Below are 22,321 nucleotides of genomic sequence, written 5' to 3' on the forward strand. Positions count from 1 at the left end.
GTCGCTTTGCGATCAACTCACTCCAGATCGGCGATTGTTTTGGCCCACTTCGTACCGCACAGTTTTAGGGGCAGCAGCGGAGTGTTCACTGGCAGCGCGAGCTTCTTCAGCGAGTCCAAAGCGATTGCGGTGCAGGGGATATGTTGAGATGCATGTCTTCGCTTGACCCGCTGATTTAACCGGAAACGCGATCACTGCGAGACTTAAAATTATCTCACGCTGGTTGTTTTATTTTAGGGAGGAACACGCAGATGTCGGCTGGAATAGAGATCAAAGCAGACAAAAAGCAAATATCACATTTTCTAATGGGAGTGCGCAAGAAAGCGCGAGAAAAAATTCTGCAAGTGATGCTATAGTTCGAAGCATTTGTATCTGTCCTTTAGCTGCACCATCTCCGTGGCTCCTCCAAAAAGCTGGGCATTCGTCATCACAAGACGAGGGAGATGGCGCCCACGTGGCTGATGCCAGCTGTGCTCTATGGACTCGCCGCTACCCAACCGGCCACCACAATAGAGAGACCGTGCTTCCGGGCTAAGATCACCGTCTGCCCGGTACGTATGACGTTAAGAAGTTCAGGAAAAATTGACGTCTCTACACATGACGGAGGCTTCTCACACAATCAGTAGCATGAAGTGGGGAACCCGTGTGCTCAACATGGATGGAGTAAGTCCAGCGAAGAGTGGTTTCTCTGATTGTAGAAATTGATTGACGTGATGTGTCCAGGCAGGGAGCGCCACCGCAAGTGGCTCCGTCGATTAGTGGCAACACCAGAGCAATCGAAGGCGCGTACCATCATTTAAATGTGTGCGTAAACTATCACGTTTCATCTGATTGTAAATTGGGAAATACGGCGGCCTTTTGGGAGCAAGCAGAGCGCCCTATATGTATCGCTTCGCCCCAGGGAAGTCCTCCCCATTAAGGCTGTGCCGTTTACATGGGCAAGCTTGCGACCAACTTGTCTGGTGTGTGGCGGTATAGCGGACACGGTGCACATGTTTTTGCTGTGTCTTCTTCCTGAAGCATTTCTCCGTCGTGTAGCTGGCTTCTTCTAGTTTCCTGGTATACCGTATTAGACTCTGCAATACCCGAATCCGTTGCCAGGTGCAGCCGTTAACGAGTTCGTCCTCCTGCTCATGGAGTGCGCGTACCAAGTATGGCTGGTACACTACGTGGCCGCATACAGCAGCAGCATTCCGGATCTCCACGAAGTAATTGCAAAGGTGCGGAAGGAGGTCTGGTTCTACTTGCTGAGGGAACGTCGCATCCTTGGCGATCGGAGGTTCGCGAAGATTTGATGTCGGCCGTCTGTGATTTTCTCGGTTAAGTGTGAGATACTTGCTGTGTCGATATGATTCCATTACAGGGAACGGTAATACTTGATGCGCCTGTTATATGGTCATGAAGGTCCGCCTCATAGGATCAATGCCTCGATGGCGCTTCAGGCAATCTTCGCGTAAGGTGTCCCCCACTCCTGTGGTTGCATCGCGCGGAAGCCCCCTTGTCCGGATAGGGCTCTCACCTCGAACACAAACACTCCCCTAGTACTTCAAAAGGGTGGAAATTTGGGCTGGCTGGTACATGATCTAGCGTCGTGTAACTCCCCTAGTCCCCATTTGTCCCGGGGAGGGGGGGGGGGCTGGGGCTGCCGGAGCTGTTGAACGGGTAATGATGGGCTGATAAGTTATGCGATACCCTGAGGCATGACACCTTCAGGTGTCAACCCTCTTTCCCATCTGACAACGTCAGGCTTGCCGCGGGAAAATCGCTCCATGTATAGTCGGCCTAAAGGCTTTGAATAGAACGTCGGCTCGTTTCATCTGTCCCGATAGCGCTGTACGATTTAAGGAATTTCCCAGTGAGCCCTGCTTCGCAGGGAGCAAAGCGGACATATTCTTTGCTACTCGAATAACTATTACTGTAGCAATTATCTTAGCGGTAGCTACGCTACGCCAGCCACTTCATGAGGTCAGCGTGGCTGTGCCCTGAGCCGTAGCATCAACGCTCCGCCAGCTGTGCACATGCGCGGAATGACATCATAGCCTGCTGATGGTGTGCACGCCACGCGCCTCACCGCTACGCCGACGTTTGAGCAGAGGCCGCCCGCCTAAATAAAGTTCAAGATGTTACCTAAACCGTGTGTCTTACTTTCAAGCGAAACCTTAGCGCAGCAAGGGGTATCTAGCTCTCACTAGTCTACCAGGTTTAACAAGAGGTAAACCACAGCCAATTTTTTTCCTTTCTAACGACTCGCCTAAACATCAGGTAACAGTCATAAGCCAATGCATGCATTAGGCTCATCTTCGTTTGGACGGAAGCAGTGGGGTTCTGTGGCGGAATAGTTGCGTGTTCGCCTGGCACTTCCATGCAACTATGTTCAACTCCGCAAGTTTCCGCAAAACAATTCTGTTTCATTCTTATAATGCTCATGTTGCAACGCCGACACCGGCCTTTATGCGACACGGGGTACTTAGCGCTATCATGGTATAAATCAAAAATGTGTAAATGCTGATTCCTTTGTCATAATGTCGGCCATGATTTGCGATCCACCTGCGCAGAAAAGTGGCTTTCAAGTAACGGCATTGAGAAGAAAAACAAAACTTTTGATATAAAGTGGTAGGTTTGGACATAACTGCAGATTAATGCTAAACGAAAGGATTAATGCTAAATGTAAGGGAAGACTTATATAACGCAAATGAAAAAGTAGATGTAATTGAAGAATCCGATATAAGCGAAGTAGAGAACATATTCTCGTTCTCTTTCGTCTTCTTGTTTTCTTGGTATACGCCCTGCATTTATTTCTCAAACCTATAATATCAGTCATGTTCTTTTCTGTACGTAATATCTTCTTGTTAGCTTTAATTTCATGTGAATATAAATGCCGTTCTTTACACTTGAATACATTACGGTTTTTAACCATGGCCCCTATGGCATCCCTAGATGTGTTCTTCCACAACAACCTTCTCAACTACCCTCCCCTCTCCTCCAGCCCAGTCCGAGCGGCCTCCATGGAATCCAAGGGTACCCTCGATCGAGTTCAATCAGGACCTCGAGACGGCGAAATGACACAGGATCTTCCTTCTCAAACATAATATACCTTGTGCTTGGCGCATGATAGCCTGAGTTGCTTATGCGCCATAAAACACAACACAACACAACACGACACAGGATCTGGCGTGATCTATGTTCGGCCGTTGCACACAAGGTGAGGAGATACAGCTGATATCATTAGTGACACGCACCACCTTGGCGCGAATTCTCAGCGTGACCACTGGAGCCACAAACATGACGCGGATAAGAATGTTCGTGCGCACTCCATGCTTGCTGGCAGGTAGACGCGAATGACTGCGAGAAGGAGAGGCACATGCGTAGCTCTTAAGTTTGCTAGGAGTGGGGTGTCAGTACTCTACTCTGACGAGTACCTGATACCAAACACCACGTTTTCCAGGTCTTAGGCGATAGGTTATACGTCTCAGTCCGCTAAAAAGCTGTCGGCGTCATTGTAGTAGTTGTGATCGCAGTGTGTCGAAAAAAGCTTTCTGGGAGCACAGCGTTGCTTCTGCAGAGAGTATATCGCGCGCCTCTTCTAAGGATTTCACACTGCGGAAATGTTCTTTTTTTCATGATAGCAGCTGCATCGTGGACGACATTGTGTGGCAAGCTGCGCATGATCTTTTATTAAATCGTAAGTATTGTACGACTATGTAGGCAGGTTTAGCGTTGACATGACTTCGTCGCCGCTGTGAAAGGGGAACTAGTTTGTATATCAAACAAAGAATGGTACCACATTACAGAGCGTCAAGAAAAGGCGTGCAAGGGACAAAATGGTCGATGTGGTTTAATTAGGGAAAGTAACTAGAGCCAAAAACAGTATTATTTGCTTCACAGAAAATGATAGGCGCCGTGTCCGTGGCACGCATTCTGTGGACACCTTAACCGCGTCGGAAGGAAGGGAGGATGATGAGAGTGAAAACGAAAAGTGTGAAAAGGGTGCCGTAGTGAAGGCCTTCGGAGTAATGTCGACCACCTGGTGACAATTAGCGCGCGTTGACATCGCACAGCACACGGACGCCTCTTCTTTTCGCCAACATCGAAACTTAATTCGAGCCACTTAAGGAGTTTGCAGGAAAGGAAAGGTCCAGTATCTGTCGCTCGCGGAAGAAGAACACATATTCCTTCGAGAAACACTTCACTAACAGTTCTTGACTGTCATGAAGGAAGCTTTGTGGTCGGAGAAATGATGAGAGCAATTAACTTATCGGGAGGTTGCGGGAGGCAACGCATGGGCCCATAGAAACATTGTGCGGCGAAGAGACTAATGCAAAAAGCTGTGGATGAGGATAAAGAATCTTCGCAAGTATCTTAAACTGACTTGAAAACGCTGTAGCCAAAGTTATAAAGTGTATCATTGAATTTATAGCAGTATATGTTTTAAAGGAAAATGAGGACGGGCAAGATCCGGGCCAGGCCTTCCTTGAAAGCCAAAGGGACGATCTGCTTGAGATGATGACCATCAAACTAGCTTTATATACGTAAACTACAGCAAAATATCATGCTTTTCTCTGTGTGTGTGTCAATTCTCGATTACTGCACAAGTTACCCAATATTGGGCGCTCGCATTATTCATGAAATCTTAGCAGTGTGTACCATGTGTTGTCACGTCTTCCACTTGAGCTCTGAAGCGCGCCTTTCATAATTAGTTCAAAGGAATGGAAAGGTGCAGTATCTGTCACACTTGCTTCTGTGGACACCTGAATCGCGCCGTAAGGGGAGGAAGGAAAGTGGGAGTGAAAGTAGAGCTGGTTTCGAGGGACAACACCGACGCCGCAAAACCGAAGAACAGGCGTCAAAGAGCTGCGCTCTAAAAACGAAAGCAAAGCAAAGGCGTAGGAAAGGGCTTAGGAAAGTAAAGGCCCAGTATCAGTCACTCGCGGAGTCCCGCTGACATCTCTCACGGACAGTACAGAAACGCTTAGGCTTACGCGTTTCTTCAGTGAAGATTCTGAAGTGATCTCGGAAATTTTCTTTAAGGCGAAATCCTTTCTGGCTCATGGTGCAACGTGCCGAGAGCACTGCAGAATCTGCAGTGGGGAAATGCGGGAGCCGGCGCATTGCTGCTGCACACGATAGATCGCGCGCCCCTAACAGCGTTCTGTTTAACGCATAGAAGTTCACAATCGTTCTATGATTGGTTTATCGGAAAGAAAGGCGCCGTATCTCTCTCTCACGGAACCCCGCTACTGTTGTCTTCACGACAGATGAAAATTACATGTGTTTCGCGATCCCTGGCGTGGAGCAGTTAAAGCACTCAGCTGGGGATTCTCAGGATGGAGGTTCGACTCCGTTTAAAGACAGGATTGCGGTATTCCGCTGAATCTCGCGTGGCGTTCCTTGGCGCGCATTCAAGTGTGGGATTGCGGATGGCAGGAACGCTAGACAAGAGAGACCTCAGCCTTTCGCCTTTCATTGCTTTAGTCGCTGAAGTCCATCGTAATTTTTTTCTGATATCTGTTGGGATCCCAAAAATACCCGCGTAATTCAGGTGTCCACCGAACAATCATCATCATCATCATCATCTTTATTTTTCACTGTGAGGTACATGTACATGGATTATTAGTATTACAGAAGGAGGTCCCGAAGTATAAATTGTCCGGGGGACCTCCTGTGATAGATACTGCACCTTTCCTTTCCTGTGAACCCATTATTATTATGTTACACGCAGTGCATCTGCGATTCAACCTTCAGGTCAGGAAAAGCCGTAGATAAAAAAAAAAACACAGGGCTTTATTGGAACAATCACAAGATATCGATATGTGTATAAACGCCACAAAACTTGGTCATGTGCACGCTGATGCAAATATTTCAATTGTAGTGTAACGTCGTTCACTTCTAGCTTCATTGATTTAAAGCAACATTGCGTCTGACGCCAGCGCATATCGATGCAAAATGATGGAAGCACTGAGGGAGCCGGACATGCTGCTTCACAAGGTCTGCCACTTAGCTTTATGGCGGGGCCAGGTCGGACGCAATGATGCTTTGAAAGCAGTTACATCATCATTCCACTGCAGGGCGAAGGCCTCTCCCACATTCCTCCAATTAACCCGGTCCTGTGCGAGCTGCTTCTACTTAACCCCTGCGAACTTCATAACCTCATCCGCTCACCTAATTTTCTGCCGGCCCCTGCTACGCTTTCATTCCCATGTAATCTAGTTTGTTTCCCTCACCAACAAACTGTATACATAGTTCTTTAACTACGCGTTTGCGCCAGCGCGCAATGTGTTGTAAAATAAGAAATATGTTCCCAACATTGTATAGCTTAGTAACTGAGCGGCATGCTGCAAAAAATGTTCGTTTATCTACTCTTAATGAAAAGATATCCTCTTTATTAACTATAGCAAACCGTTAAAGATTATATTTTGAGAAAACGAAAAACAAAATGAACAGTGATGAAATTTATTCGGCGCGCATGCACCTTATAAAGTTGAGGCATGGCCTAGGGAGTGAATAAATTAGTTCATATGAAGAAGATGAGGTCATAATTTCCGAAATGTCATTTTCAAAAAGCTATCCACACTTTTCGACAGCAGAGTCACTTGTGATTCCATCAATAATTATTTAAAAAATTCTAAACTCGCGTTTTACATGCCGATTGTGCACTGTACCGACTCTGTCATGCTCATTAAGTGAACATTTGCATTACGCCTACCACTTGTCACATATTCTGTCACCCACACCACACACATCGGTGTTTTTCACGAGAAAATGTGAGTGGCATAAAATATCAACATTCAACACCGTCTGAACTCTGCCTCAATGCACGCACAAAAATTATGCAATTGTGCAGGTTTCAGCCTCTGAAATGGTTTGGTGTATTTGGTATTATTGCGGTGTCTCTTGATCATGGGTCAACCCTGGGCAACAAGTTCGCGCTTACATGAAGGATAAATGCGAAACAGGTCGTATGTTGTGGTAGGACGCAACTCGAAGCTTTATTGGTCAAGTTCTTGTAAGATCGACTTGGACAACATTGGCTTCATTTATCTCGTGCAGTGTGGGTGTCTTTCATGGAAGCCAATGTTGGACTCGAACTTCTCAGGCGGTAACCTAACGCCACTGGAAGATTGAGCATTGTCTACACTGCCATCGTCAACTCAACGGAAACGTCTTCAGCGAGTCCAAGGCGGCTACGACGGTGGGGGTGAGAACATGAATTTACCGCTATTACCCAATATTTTCCAGTGAAACCCGTTGTCTATGGCTCCACTGGACCATAAAAAGACTGGACCTAGTGCATAGCTTAGGCCTTGGACTGCCAGCCGGGCCATACAGAACGTCCCCCGTAAGTAATCTGTATGTAGAATCTTATTAACCGCCCCTTGAATATAGAAGGATGCTTACCTGCGCGTACGTATTAAAAATAAGGTCCCTCCCAAACTGTCGTTACAACAGCACCATCCAGAACACTTTTCAGTAACAAATCTCATGTTGTCAGACCACTAATCCTTCGCTTTGAAGAAATATGCAGAGATTTGAAATACTGGATGCTCATCCGAATGTTGCACAGACACCGAACCTACTTCCGCCATGGTACAGCTTTCCCGATGTATGCAAATTCACGCTAACATGCTTTCATAAAAAGCAATCCCCACGTGAACACATATTACAGGAGTTTTTCGCAGTAGATGAAGTATACAAGCAATATACAGCATGTTGCATTCACGAAAAATTGGAACAAACAGTGCGACTACCTGAATGCTGATAAATTTTCACTGCGGAATGTTATGCAGTCTCTGTAGCGGTTGAACAAATTATGAAAGAAAACATAAAGTGTTATTTACTCTGACTCCTTAAGTGTAATTACAGCACTGCACCACAAAAATGCAATGGAGTCCTTAATTGGAGATATCATCCACAATGTAGTAAAAGCAAAAAAAAAAAAAAACAGATTATAAAAATATGCTGGGTCCCCGGCCACGTGGCGATCAGGGGGAATGAAAAAGCGGACGAATGTGCATCATGCGCACATACCAATGAAATAGATCACGTCAACATACCCCGTAAATACTGCACAAAATTTATAATGACTAAACTAAGAGCTAAATGGCAGGCTTCATGGGATAATGAAACAAATAACAAGCTACACTTAGTAAAGCCTATAGTTTAAGAATGGAAGTCATCGACTCATAAAGAGCTCTTTTTTGAAGTGATTCTGTGTCGCCTCCGCATTAGACATACACATCTCGCACACAACTTCATACTCCTTGCACAAGAAAAACCTACATGTGAGACACGCAATGAGCAACTGACAGTAAACCACTTTTTAATATCATGCACGAAATATGAGGAAATCAGAGGAAACATTTTATTTATTTCTATAATAAACACATTTGATTTCATTCAAGTCTTTTGCTAGGAGAGAATGGCATTGTCGCAATTCCTTCTATTTTTGATTTTTTTAAAGAGGTAAAGCTAATAAACAAACTCCATCATGGTGCTTTAATCCATACGCGAAAGCAGAGAAACTGCATTTTTTGGTATAAATGATTTAGCAAAGACTCGTATAGTACTTTGTGTTATCCGTGGGCGTAAATTTTTCTTCCGTGAACTGCAAACATCTCTATGCCTCCCTATGCTTTGATCACAACCCCTTCTTCACCCGAAGACATTTCTCTGTTCATGCGTTGTGCAATGAATGTCACAAAGGAGACAGTTACTTAGGAATGGTTGAAGTTCCTTATTCGTCGCAACGTCTTAAGCACGCAAGTTTTGGAAGTATTACATCTGTGTTGGTCAAATGCAACTATCGGCTCATAGTTTTCCAGAATTCATAGCCTATACTAAGGGCACCTTTTCAGATACAGCTCACTCATCTACGTTCATTTCTCCAGTATTTTACTGAATTGTTTCCTTAGATACTACACCTTTCTGATCATAACAGAGAAAGTGATTTTCGAAACGCCGCAATTCTTAGAGGCAACTGAGAGGTGAATGGCAAAGCGTATTACCTGGCCTATAACCAGTGTTGTCTGTTGGAAAGGTGCATCACAACTTTATTCAACTGCTGCTTTTGCATGCAGTTTTTAGCGATTCGCTTGATCGTTTGTTGTGCGGCAGTTTATACAACGTTTGCAGGTCGAGGGCTCTTTCACAGTTGCCTAAGTAGACATGTCAAACAGATTATCTTTACTGTGCTCTTTATTTCAGAGTGACATATGTTATCATGACATCTTTGAAGCCGCATTCTCCAGAAGCTTTCGCGTTAGCGTGAGCGCGAAAACACGAACATGCTTCACGAGGAGCTAGTTGACTAGTGACATCTTACGTCACAGATTGGTTTGTTAGTTGAGTGATGTTTAAAAGGTAATGTGACCTAGTTGGTAGTGACTGCTCTTTGAGGTTGAAGGGAGAGATGGGCATTGCACCCATCCGAGGCCTTTCCCTCGTGATTTGATACGCTTCTCCTAGGCTATCCTGGAACTTTGGTACGGTTTGGTTGAAGAATGATTTACATCTGTGTTGGGGGCTCTTTCACCTACAGTCGAGTACTGCTACAATTAACGCCGCTTGTATGACAGATTCGTAGTATGAAAGATTCGCAGGGAAAGGGACTGTCAAGAAGCTGGCTCACGTGAAACGTGCAGTCGCTGAGAGTGCATGATGACACGGGAATATCCTCTGCTGCTGCTTGCTCCTGGTCTCTACTCCTCATTTTATTTCTGTGAAGCGCCATGGAAGAAAGGTCGTCCACTTCAGCAAAAACATGTTACAGCCACCGGAAACCTAGGAGAGGCCATCTTCCACAAAGTGCATTCAGGCTGATTCAATGGGTCTTGAGACATTGGGCGAGTGAAATGGGAAAGCGAAAGACCGGAAAATTTGGGTTGAGGGGAATATTCGGTTTCCTCGTATATTTTGATTCCTTAATAACTCCCGTTCTAGTGCACCCGTTCCTGTAATTATTTACTATTCGACATGTGCGTGACAAAGAATTCTTCTAGGGCATAGTGGGCAAGCGTTGCAGGACCCCTTTAAGCTTCTAGTTATGACTAGACGCACTCTAACAGATCATCGTCATTCCGCTATTCATTTTGAGTTTTCATGTTTGTTTATATTTTGAAGTTCAAGTATTGCATAATCAGTGTACATCGCAAACACATATTAGTAAATGCACATCGTGTTCACAGGTGCTCCTTAAACACACTTGCTACCAATGGCCTAGGCGTTAGGTAAACGCTTAGTATGCAGAGACATTGTTTCGAGCTTCAGTGGCATGGAACGTAATGAATATATCATCTTTACTAAAATAACCCCTTAGAACATTGTCGCCAACGTTTGTGGAACTTGAATTTCGAGTTGTTTAAATTACCGTCGCATAATTGTAACGTCCATGTCTTAATCATTCAGAATTTCTCAACCGCCGCCTACTGGACCTCCTTTTTGTCGAAACGAGCTGTTAAAATGTCTCATGGAGTGCCTTCGACACCGGCAATTTAGGAAAATTTAAGTCCACTGTCACTGAAGCGGTGCCCATACATGGAGCCCAAGCAAAGCGCCATTGGCTGAATATGGGGCTTATGCGGGGAACTGAATACAAACACTCTTGGCAGCAATCAAGAGCAAGCGCCGCTCCTAAGCTGATCTCACTAAAAGGGGCGTGACGAAGTAATAGCGCCAACATATCTTGAGTGAAAGTGTACTATGCGCCTCGGTGATAGCTTTTTAAAGGAGGCAAAAACAAGGCGCCCGTGTACTGTGCGATGTCAGTGCACGTTACAGAACCCCAGGTGGTCAATTTCCGGCGTCCTCCACTACAGCGTCTCTCATAGCCTGAGTTGCTTTGGGACGCTAAACCCCCAAAACAAACAAACAAAATAGTCTACTATGCATAGTGCCTTTTATGTAGATGAGATGAAAACATTGCACCGCACGATTTCATTCCTACAGTGGAGTAATCTGGTGCAGTACCGACTAGACGGCGCGTTTTTTGTGAGTCCAAGAACGTGTTGATGAAATCAAAACAGCTTATGATTATGAAAGCTTTGATTCCTCCCTCTTGAGATATCCTTCCGCCAAACCTGAATTAAAAAGATTTAACTTTTTTTCTTTTCCATAACGTGTGCAATAATATTATGTACGAGCTATCCGTACAGAAAGAAGTGCCTTTCCCGTCACGACACGACATTAAAAAAAAGCGGTGCACGCACACTGGCACCGCTTCGGAGACGTTGGCCTTAAATATTCCTAACTTGCCAGTGTCGAACGCACTCTACGACACATTTTAGCGAGACAAATTATAAGCTCGTTCCTACAAAGAGGAGCTGCAATAGGCGGTGGCCGAGAAAATTGTGAATGATTAAGACACTGACGTTACAATGATGCGACCGTAATTTGGACCACTAAAAAGAGCGATGAGGCAAAAGCCTCTGTCGCGCAGATGTCCGAAGCCCTCCACTACGGCATCTCTTTCTCTTTTCACTCCCACCTTCGCGATGTCGCCATAGCGTAAGCTAGCAGCCAACACACAAAGCCCCACTTTAGCAGAGCCGAATGAACGTTCTTTCGTGGCTTAGGGATAAGCGGAATGCAAGGGTCCATGACAGGCTGAATCTCATACCACCCTCCCAATCAGAGGAGATGCTAGAGTTCGCAGCTCCTGCTAAACGTAATGTCACGAAGCCCTACGTCCAGTTAGTGCACGGCCATCTTAGCTGCCAGCTACCGCCTCCCACCCACTCCTTCCCCCTCCCTCTCACTTTCCTCTCTCCGCGATATGTGTTCTGTCTAGCGTTCCTGCCATCTGCAATGACACACCTTAACGCTAGCCAAGCAACGCCACACGACAGAAGCGATGATGTACCGTCCAAACAGTCAGACTTGCCGAACGAAGTGACAGGTACAGACGTTAAGGCTACGAGCCTCATGTCGCTGCGGTACCATCCGAAATAGTGTGTTGTGCTGTGCCTTCTTTTTGAAGTGCCACGATTGGTGTGACGCAGACAATCCAAATCATTGTTCTCATCGCCTTTCGATTGACGGCGTGCAGACATGTTTTGCCGCCTAAACCTTAGCGGTTTTTTCTACGCGATTACATTAAACAGCTGCTCAACTTTTTCATCCTCCTCACAGACAACACTTCGGCTTTGAGAAGGAGGCGACTGCCGCTGGCTTGGGGCTGATGTCCGCTGTGCATTTGTGTAAACTACTCTGCACCCTAACCAACCACTATGCAGCGAGGGCGCTTTCCTCTCAAGGCCATCGAAAGACCGGTACGTACGATTTTAGGAAGGGGAGGAAGTTCGACGTCGCTACGTGCTACAGGAGTTCCACTAGGCGCCAATTAATCGGTTACATGATTTGGTGGAGCCCAAGACCTTACGAATGCGTTATTGCTCCCAGTGCATCCGTTTCGTCAGTCTCCTCGTTTCAAGTCCATAGACGAGTACCAGCAAGATGCAACTATCATATTTCTCCTTTTGAGCGACCCCTGACTTTGTTTGTGGCGCAGTGGTTTGGGCGCTCGATTACAGTGGCTGAGAATGCGCGATCAAATCCCTGCTCCGGCGGCCGCTTGTCGGTGAAGGTGAAGGCAAGGCGCCAGTGCCGAGAGGTCAACCATAGCTACCTTTTGAGTTACACCGGTAAGCTGTTACTCATAATCTGCGAAGACTTGCCAAATGCGCTCCATCCTACTCTTAGTCTATATCCATTTCCCTTTTGTATTCCACGAAATGGGTTACTACCTCTGCTAAATACACGTTTTCGGCTACTACTACGACTGCACCATAAAATGGTGTAAATTGCTGTTCACTTCCGAGGCTGTTTACTATCACCGTAGTCTTCTACTTTTCTGCTTTTCCTGCATAGGTCAGTATATCGCAAACCATGAGTCACCAGCACGACAATGCCATGAACAAATCGCAGATAACTGATGTACGCTCCATCAACCCTTATCTCTAAGCCTCTGAATGCTCATCCGCCCTTTCAGCGAGCCGTGAAAAGAACCTGGGAGGCCGTTTCTCCTTGCCTGGCAGTCTCCTTCATGGGAAGTGTTTACAGCTTGCTAGCATGCAGCAATTGCGGCTCTGCCGGTTGCATTCCACCAACTAGCCGACAAACCGAAGTCTGTGTGACTATGGCGCGTCAGTGGGACATGCTGCGAGCACCAAACAAAAAGGTTGATCGCCACGGCTGTACGCTAAGAGCGTTATCTCGAGTTCTGCGGAATTTATGCCTTAACTCATTTTGTATATCACGAAACAGCGATTCGTTTGGTACCACGCGCACGACCACTGGTTTATTTATTTATTTTTTTTATAATATACTGCAGGCCCTTTGGTGGGCCCAAGCAGGAGTGACAACAATAATATTATTGCAATATATATAAATAAAAAATTATACACAGCTAGAACACAATAATCATGGCAGCCAGGGGTAGAAAACTCGACCACTTTGTACAATAATCAAATGAAAAACGTCAGTGAAATCGGCAGTACAAAGGGAAATTTTTTTTTTGTTTTTTAAAACACATAAATATTTAAAGCAGCAACACAATAACAGGTTAGTCAAGGTAGTCAAGACTCAATTAGGTCAATCGAGTCGATGCTATTTAGTAGGTGAGGTGGCAGTCGGTTCCAGTTGCTGACATGGCTTCCGAAGGTCGCACCCCTTTACGATTTCGAGGAAGAAAGGTCCTCAGCGCGGATTCCTCGCTCTTCTTAGGATTGAACTCGCACAGTTCTGTGCACCACATGGTGCTGATTTGTTGCTCCTATCAGAATCCAGTACTCCAAACGGGTGGACCATAATTTACCAGCAATGGTGATCGTAAGTGGCTACCCTAACACACACACACTTCTGGTGGAGTATATAAGTCCGGTCGGTGGTATCGCCGCGAACATTTATTTGTTGTTTCATTGCGAAAGAATACTACGCCAGGTTTCTAGCCTTCAACGTAGCGTGGTCTGATAGTTAAGCTTTACACCACTTGACAAGTGACGTCACACAGGCGCGAGAGCTGGGCTACCAAGTCGGCTCTTCAGCGTAGCATGACTCGTAGCCACGCCGGGTGTTTCGCGCTTCTCCCACTAGGTGCGCTGTAGTCTAACAGGTGGTGTGACGTCATAAGTGAGGAGATTGGCTACGAAATCGGCTCTTCAGCGTAGCATGGCTCGTAGCCACGCCGGGCGTTTGGCGCTTTTCCCACTAGCTGCGCTGATGTCTAACAGGGGTAGTGTGCCTGGATTCGCGCGCCCTCGGAGCACCTTAACAGGGGGTGTCGTCTTCCATCGGAGACGCTTCGTCTTCTAGGCTTAACTACAGCTAGGCCACTGTGAATTTTTTTAACAGCTTCCGGCATCCGACCTTGTTACAATCAATATGGCAGCGGCAGAAATGACTCACTGTGTAGATATCGCGAAACGCGCCTTTATGACTTCCTTTGCTGCGCGGGATGCTCTTAGATTAGTCCGGAATGACGGCAGGCGAGCTCAACTGTTTGCGTATTATTCCGTACTTTTCCGGTACCTTTTGGATGGTTTATCTGGTGTCATGAGTACTAGATACATTATTTTAAGATCCATCAATTTGCTTCTTTACACTTTCCTCTTCTAGATATAAACCTATTGCCACTTAGTGTGAGGCACAGCTACCTTTTATCATCCCTCTGCTAATCAAGTTGGATGCTAGTTTACGATTGGAGGTTCGAAACGACGACATATGTGCCTCCAATTGTGTACTCTTAAAGGCAAGTGTGGTTTCCACCAATCACTGTTACAGATGCTGCGCCTTCTTTTCAAAAAAAGTTAAACAACATGAAAGAAATCTTTGAAATATAAATTAGGATTTAAAAGCCCTACCGCACATACGCTGAAGGCAAACCTTTAGTGTCCCCGAGTTCTTTTGAAAGCTGCATTCTGACAGACAACCGAAGTACAATTGTTCATTAACCTGCTTTCAAAGGGGATCAATGGGCAGGGAAATGTGGACACACGGCACAACGCTTGAGGGTTTCGCACACATGCGGTAAAATCTTGCACATGATTTTTCAGCCTCGCCAGATTTGCCAGTTGTCTCATGAAAGACTGCATATCGACAGATATAACCTAATATAAATTGCTCATCGACCTGCTCTCTCTGCCAATCAATGAGCTCAATGGTCAGGGAAATGTGACCACAGGGCATTACGTTTGAAACCTTCGCACACAATACGGTCAAATCTAGTGCAGTTATCTTGAGCCTCGCCAGATTTGCCTGTTTTCTTCCGTAATCACGTGCGTAAGGCCTATATTATTCTTCGTGCTATCAGGGAAGAACGCCACAGGTCATATCTGCTGTAGACGTTGCGTGGTCCTCACTAGTACAGCGGTTATGGTTGATAACCTGCGACTCTCTATCAACCTGTTCCCTAATCTTTTTCTTTAGCGCACATGTGCAACATTGTTGCTGGGATCATATTCTGGTGCCGTTTTGAATTCCATGCGTCTTCGTGTAGCTTGGTTTAAATGTCGCAATTTTAAATGTTTTCTCTCCTGTGCGAATTAAAGATGTTACACTCGCACCGGAATTTTGTTACGAGGTAGGTTAATAGGAGCTTTAAAGTGACGGTAATGATTATTAGTTCTGGGGCACGTACCGAGGCTGGCTTATGCGCACCTGCGGCGACCTGCCATGTACACAATTTCCATGACGCATAAGATGACAATCAGAATTACACGACGCACGATGTCGGAGCTTCGCCTCCACAACCAATATGCTGTGGGAAACCTCTATGTGCACGAAATACTCAGCTTTTCCACGGCATTTGGGCAGTGGCATTCTGTTAGAACCAGAATCCAGTCTGTCGTTTTTCATGTTGGTCGCCTTTCGGTGTTGTTTCTCAACTCGAAGATGAGCGGTACAGCATTAGGTTGCCTTTGACTGCGGAAACCCGGGACCCTTTTAGCCTGGCGTCGACAGCAGACATTAGCTCGACATTACTCTCTCAGTGTAGGTAAGGGTCTATCTGCGTTTTCCTACTTTGCGGCAACACAGTGATTGCCAAAGGGTGCGGTTGTGAAACAATGTTACGCAGGCTCAAGCACAGCCCAAACTTTTCGGCACCAAGAAAACATTTATATAATGGTAGTTTTGTTCGAGGCTCGCTGAACGTATACCCATTATGGTGATTTAACTCATACGCGAAAGTGGAGAAACTGCATTTTTTGATACAAGTGATTTAGCAAGGACCCGTATACTACTTTATGTGTTAGCCGTGGGCATTATTTTTCTTCCGTGAGCGGCAAACCTTCAAACATCTCTATGCCTCCGTATGCTTTAGCTTCATCACAACCCCTTCTTCGCCCGAAGACATCTCTTGGTTCATGCGTTGTGCAATGAATGTCACAAAGGAGACAGATACTTAGGGATGGTTGAAGTTCCTTATTTGTCGCAACATCTTACAAATAAAGCACGCAAATTTTGGAAGCATTATATCTGTGTCGGTCAAATTCAACTGTCGGATCATAGTTTTCCAAAATTCATAGCGCTCGCTCATCTCCGTTCATTTCTCCAGTCTTTTACTGAATTGTTTCCTTAGATACTAGACCTTTCTGATCACAACAGAGAAAGCGATTTTCGAAACGCCGCTATTTCTAGAGGCAACTAAGGGGTGAATGGCAAAGCGTATTGCCTGACCTCTAACCAGTGTTGTCTGTTGGAGGGGTGCATCACAACTTTATTTTTCAACTGCTGCTGGTGCATGCAGTTCTTACCGATTCGTCTGATTGTCTGTTGTGCGGCAGTTTATACATCGTTTGCAGGTCGAGTGCTCTATCGCAATTGCCATAGTAGACATATGCATGACCCTCGAAGTTTTGAGGTAGATATATTCAACCCCGGTGCTTTTAGATTAGTGTGTAAAAAAGATTACTGTGCTCTTTATTTCAGAGTGTCATTCACTCTCCATATATGTTATCATGACATGTTTAAAGCCGCATTCTCCAGAAACTCTCGCGTCTCTGTGAGTGAAAAAGCACGAACATGCTTCACGACGAGCTAGTTGACTAGTGACATCGAAAGGCATAAATTGGTTTGTTGGTTTCGTGATGTTTCAAAGGTAATGTGACCTAGTTGGCAGTGACTGCTTTTTGAGGTTGAAAGGAGAGATGGGCATTGCACCCATCCGAGGCCTTTCCCTCGTGATTTGATACGCGTCCCCTAGGCTATCCTGGAACATTGGTACGGTTTGGTTGAAGTGTGATTTACATCTGTGTTAGGGGCTCTTTCACCTACAGTCGAGTACTGCTACAATTAACGCCGCTTGTATAAAATATTCGTAGATTCGCAGGGAAAGGGGCTGCCAAGAAGCTGGCTCACGTGGAACGTGCAGTCGTTGAGAGTGCATGACGACACAGAAATATGCTCTGCTGCTGCTTGTTCCTGGTCTCTCTACTCCTCATTCTATTTCAGTGAGGCGCCATAGAAGAGAGCTCGTCATCTTCAGAAAAAACATGTTACAGCCACCGGGAAACAAGGAGAGGCTATCTTCCACAAAGTTGTAGTGAAGTAACGGGCGCATTCATGCTGCTTTTATTGGTCTTGGCACGTTGGGCAAGTGAAATACGAAAGCGAAAGAGCGGAAAATTTGAGTTGAGGGGACTATTCGGTTTCCTCATATATTTTTTAAAATTCATTCCTTAATACATCCCGTTCTAGTGCACCCAATCCTGTAATTTTTTACGATTCGGCATGTGCGTGACAAAGAATTCTTCTAGAGCATAGTGGGCAAGCGTTGCAGGACCCCTTTAAGCTTCGAGTTATGACAAGACGCACTCTAACTGATCATCTTCATTCCGCTATTCATTTTGAGTTTTCATGTTTAATATTTTGAAGTTTAAGCACTGCATAATAAGTGCACATCGCAAACTCATATTAGTAAGCTCACATCGCGTTCGCAGGTGCTCCTTAAACACGCTTGCTACTAACGGCCTTTAATGGCCAATGCGTTACGTAAACGCCTGGTATGCAGAGACATTGTTTCGAACTTCAGTGGCTTGGAACGTAATGAATAAATCATCTTTTCTGAAAAAATCCATTAGAGGAACATTGTCGCCAACGTTTGCGGGACTAGAATTTCGGGTTTAATTTACCGTTGCATCAATGTAACGTCAATGTCTTAATCACTCAGAATTATTTGTCTCGACCACCGCCTACTGGAGCTCCTTTTCGTCGGATCGAGCTGTATAATCTGTCTCGGCTAAAATGTGTTATGGATTGCCTTCGACACCGGCAATTTAGGAACATTTAAGTAAAATATCCTCGCAGCGGTGCCCATACATGGAGCCCAAGCAAAGCGCCATTGTCTGAATATGGGGCTTATGCGGGGAACTGACTACAAACACTCTTGGCGGCAATCAGAGCGACAAAGCGTGAACAACTTTGTTTCATCACGCTAAGAGAAAGCGCCGCACCTAAGCTGATCTCACTAAAAGGGGCGTGACGAAGTAATAGCGCAAACATATCTTCAGTGAAAGTCTACTATGCATAGTACCTTTTTGTAGATGAAATGAAAACATTGCACCGCACGATTTCATTCCTACAGTGGAGTAATAGGACCAGGCGGAGCATTTTTTTGTGAGGCTCCAAGAATGTGTTAATGAAATCTATAGAGCCCATCTCTCCCTTCAACCTCAAAGAGCAGTCACTGCCAACTATATTAGCTTTATGACGTCACGCAACTTGCCGGTGTCGAAGGCACTCCATGACACATTTTAGTGAGACAAATTATAAGCTCGTTCCGACAAAAAGGAGCTGCACTAGGCGGTGGTCGACACAAATTCTAAATGATTAAGACATTGACGTTACAACGATGCGACGGTAATTTGGGCCACCAAAGTGCGATGAGGCAAAAGACTCTATCGCGCAGATGTCCGAAGCCCTCCACTACGGTATCTCTTTTCACTCCTACCTTCGCGATGTCGCAGTAGCGTAAGCTAGCAGCCAACACATAATGCCCCGCTTTAACCCAGCCAAATGAACGTTCTTTCGTGGCTTAGGGATAAGTAGAATGCAAGGGTCCATGGCAGGCTGAATCTCATACCACCCTCCCAATGAGAGGAGATGCTAGAGTTCGCAGCTCCTGCTAAACGTGATATCACAAAGCCTTATGTCTAGTTAGTTCATGGCCATCTTAGCTGCCACCTACTGCCTCCCACCCTTTTTTCTCTCCCTCTCACTTTCCCTCCCTCTCTCTCTCTCTCTGTAAGACACAGTTTAGGTGCCCACAAAGTGTGACGCCTTCTGCGGATGCTTTTAGGCTTTCGCTCTAAAAGCAAAACTCAGACTTTGATATAGTGGAAGGTTTGGATACAATCTCAGACCAGTGATAAACGAATTCCGGCACGTAATTAAAGGCTGATGTAACGCAAGCCTAGCATATGACAAAAAGATGAAATGAAAGTATAGAATATAAGTGGATTAGAAACAACGCATTCTCGGCATCCCGTCGGCATAGGTCGCCCATGAGTTTCATTTGTTCTCTTGGTATCCAGCCTGCTCTTGTTCAGTTCAGTTCAATCTTTCAGTCTCTCACTATCTTCCTAACATCACATAACTTCATCTGCAGTGTCTCGAGGATGTCATCTAACCATCGCGTTCGCTGCCTACCCCTTCTCCGGCGACCCTCAATCTTTCTCTGCTTTTAGTCATGCCTATATTATCGGCGATTATCGTTTCGGCACCAAACCATTTCTGGTTTTCTTCGTTTTATATCAAGTGAACATAAATTGCGTTCTCTTTCTCATTTTGAAAGATTACGCTTTTAAGCTGCACGGCCCCTCTTCCATCCCAACATGCGTTGTTACGCAACAGCCTTCTCATTCCTCTCACCCTTCTACAGCCCAGTCTGGGTGTCCTCCTTGGAAGCCAAAGGCTCCCTCGATCGAGTTCCCTCAGCGTATCGTCAGCTGATGATCCGGGGAGATCTGGTGTGGTCTATGGTCGGCCAGTGCAAGCAAAGTAAGAACAAACTGCTTCGATATCCTGCACGCAACGCACCACTTTGTTGCGAATTCCTGGTGCAACCACTGGAGCCACAAACATGGCGCTGATGAGAATGTTCGTATCAGCGGGCGGACGCATCGGCACGAATGATTGCGAGCACGAAATGCGCATGCGCACCTCTTCGTGCGCTGGGAGTGGGATGGCACTGGTTAACCGCATGTGGTTAACGTGATGCGATGCGATGAGAAGTTACTGAATCATTGTATTATTTCATGAATTAAAGAAATAAAAATTGAAAATGGGGGCTCAAATGTGTAGGAATGCTTAGAATAAAACGTCTAGGCTAGATGATCGATTTCAAAACTTTACAGTGCATAAATGAGGAATTACTTGATCTAAAATACTTGATGAAAGGAGAAATTGGCAAAAGGTGGGTGTAATCGAAAAAAAAGCAAAATTAAAAAAGGATTTTAAAGTAGCAAAATGCTAAGGACAACCCAATGCGGCTAATTAAGAATATTCGGAGCGGTATTGATTGCATGAAAAATTGAAATGAATGAAATGTAAGAATAATATATATATATATATAATTGTTTGCTGAAACCCCTCTATATAATAATAATAACCGGTTCACAGGAATGGAAAGGCGCAGTATCTGTCACATTTGCCATGTGGACACCTGAAACGCGCCGTAAGCGAAGGGATGAATGTAGGAGTAAAAGTGGAAAGAGCGGAAGGGGAGCTATAGTAGAGGGCTACGGAGTAATTTCGACCACCTGGGGATCTTTAACGTGCGCTGACATCGCACAGCGCACGGACGCTACTTCGTTGCACCTCCATCGAAACGCAGCTGCCGTGGTCGGGTTCGAACCCAGGAACTCCGGACAGTGGTCGGGCGTCTTACCACTGGACCACCCCGGCGGGGCGTATTTATTTCTGTATACATTAACGACCGCACCCATTATCCGTAGGCATTTTTGGGTTCGCTTTCCAGACAGAATTTCTAGTGCAGTAAAAGGCCGAAAGAATAGTAATTCCTAATTTGTTTATTTATTTTTCAACATCAGCTGTCTCTGCTGCGAGCTGCTGCTCCATGCTGGCCTTGCACATATATAGTGCGGCAACTACACTAACGCACAGATGAATAACCGAGTACAAGACACACCCCACCAAGAATTACAGAAACCGGCTGCTGTCGCATGGAATACTCATTTTTGTAGTTCTTGGAAAAGTGCGGTGATTAGCTGAATATTCAAGGTAGTTGTTTAGTCCCAGCAAACGGTTATATGTAACTTAAATGTACTCTATGATGCAGCATGTCCATATCTGTGGGACACCAAAAGCTTTAGAAATAATCCTTATTGAGCCCGCATAATGCACATCAACTGATGTTAGGTACACATCTATTCACACAGGTTTCTACCCCGGGGACAACACAAATTGGCGTGGCACGATGTGCCTGCCGCCGCTGTTTGCTGTGTGGCCGGTGAGTGCTGGCGCCGCGTCTGTTCTTTACTGCTGAGCCCTGCGTTAAGCCAGTGTGTATGACGTAGCGATGCTCAGAAGTGAAGGTGTATGTCATTGAAGGGTCAGGCGGCAGCGGTGAAATGGCAGGACCATAAGGGTTTACGTCACCAATAAGAGAGTGTAGTGTCTACTACTAAATACCTTTACTTTCTTTACTTCCCATTATGAGAGCATAAATTCGCTACAAAATCAGAGGTGTTGTTTGCGCCTAGTCACCTGCATTCTGCTGAAGCATCCCGAATGAACCTATTGTTCTCGGCTTGGCTGTATTTCGGGGGAGCTCTGCTGACATGTACTCGGCATTTAGCCTCGTGCGAAGTAGATCAAAGCTTTTGCAGGCGATCACAATATTGTTCATGCGTATTTAGCGCCATATCCCTAGCTATGTATTCGAACGACACGCGCAGTATGACGCATAATTCGGTGCTTCCCGTTAGGTGTGACTTCTAGCCTACACCGCTTTCAGGTATTCTCCCATAAACCTCGTAAAGCGCCGAACGCAGCTGATGCTTTTTTTCTCCCACACTGTGTTGAAAGAAAAGCTACTTGAGATTTAATCAATAAATACTGCACAAAAAAGAAATCACTCCGCAAAATCACCTATAGATGCAGATTGTGCACCGCACGCATTAGGCCCTACTCCTTCAAGGAACACATCCACGACGCGCACCATAGGTCGCCTTTTATCTCTAACCCACTTATCGAATATTGATTTTTTTTTCTCGAGGAAACGTGAGTTTGAGCTTGCACAGCCACGTTTCTGGCAGGCACTCACTACTATGTCTGGAAAGACATCGGCAATTTATCTTGCCCTGCTGCG

Source organism: Amblyomma maculatum, chromosome 1, assembly GCF_055883805.1.
Source record: "Amblyomma maculatum isolate TAMU_Amacu chromosome 1, ASM5588380v1, whole genome shotgun sequence".
NCBI lineage: Eukaryota > Metazoa > Arthropoda > Arachnida > Ixodida > Ixodidae > Amblyomma > Amblyomma maculatum.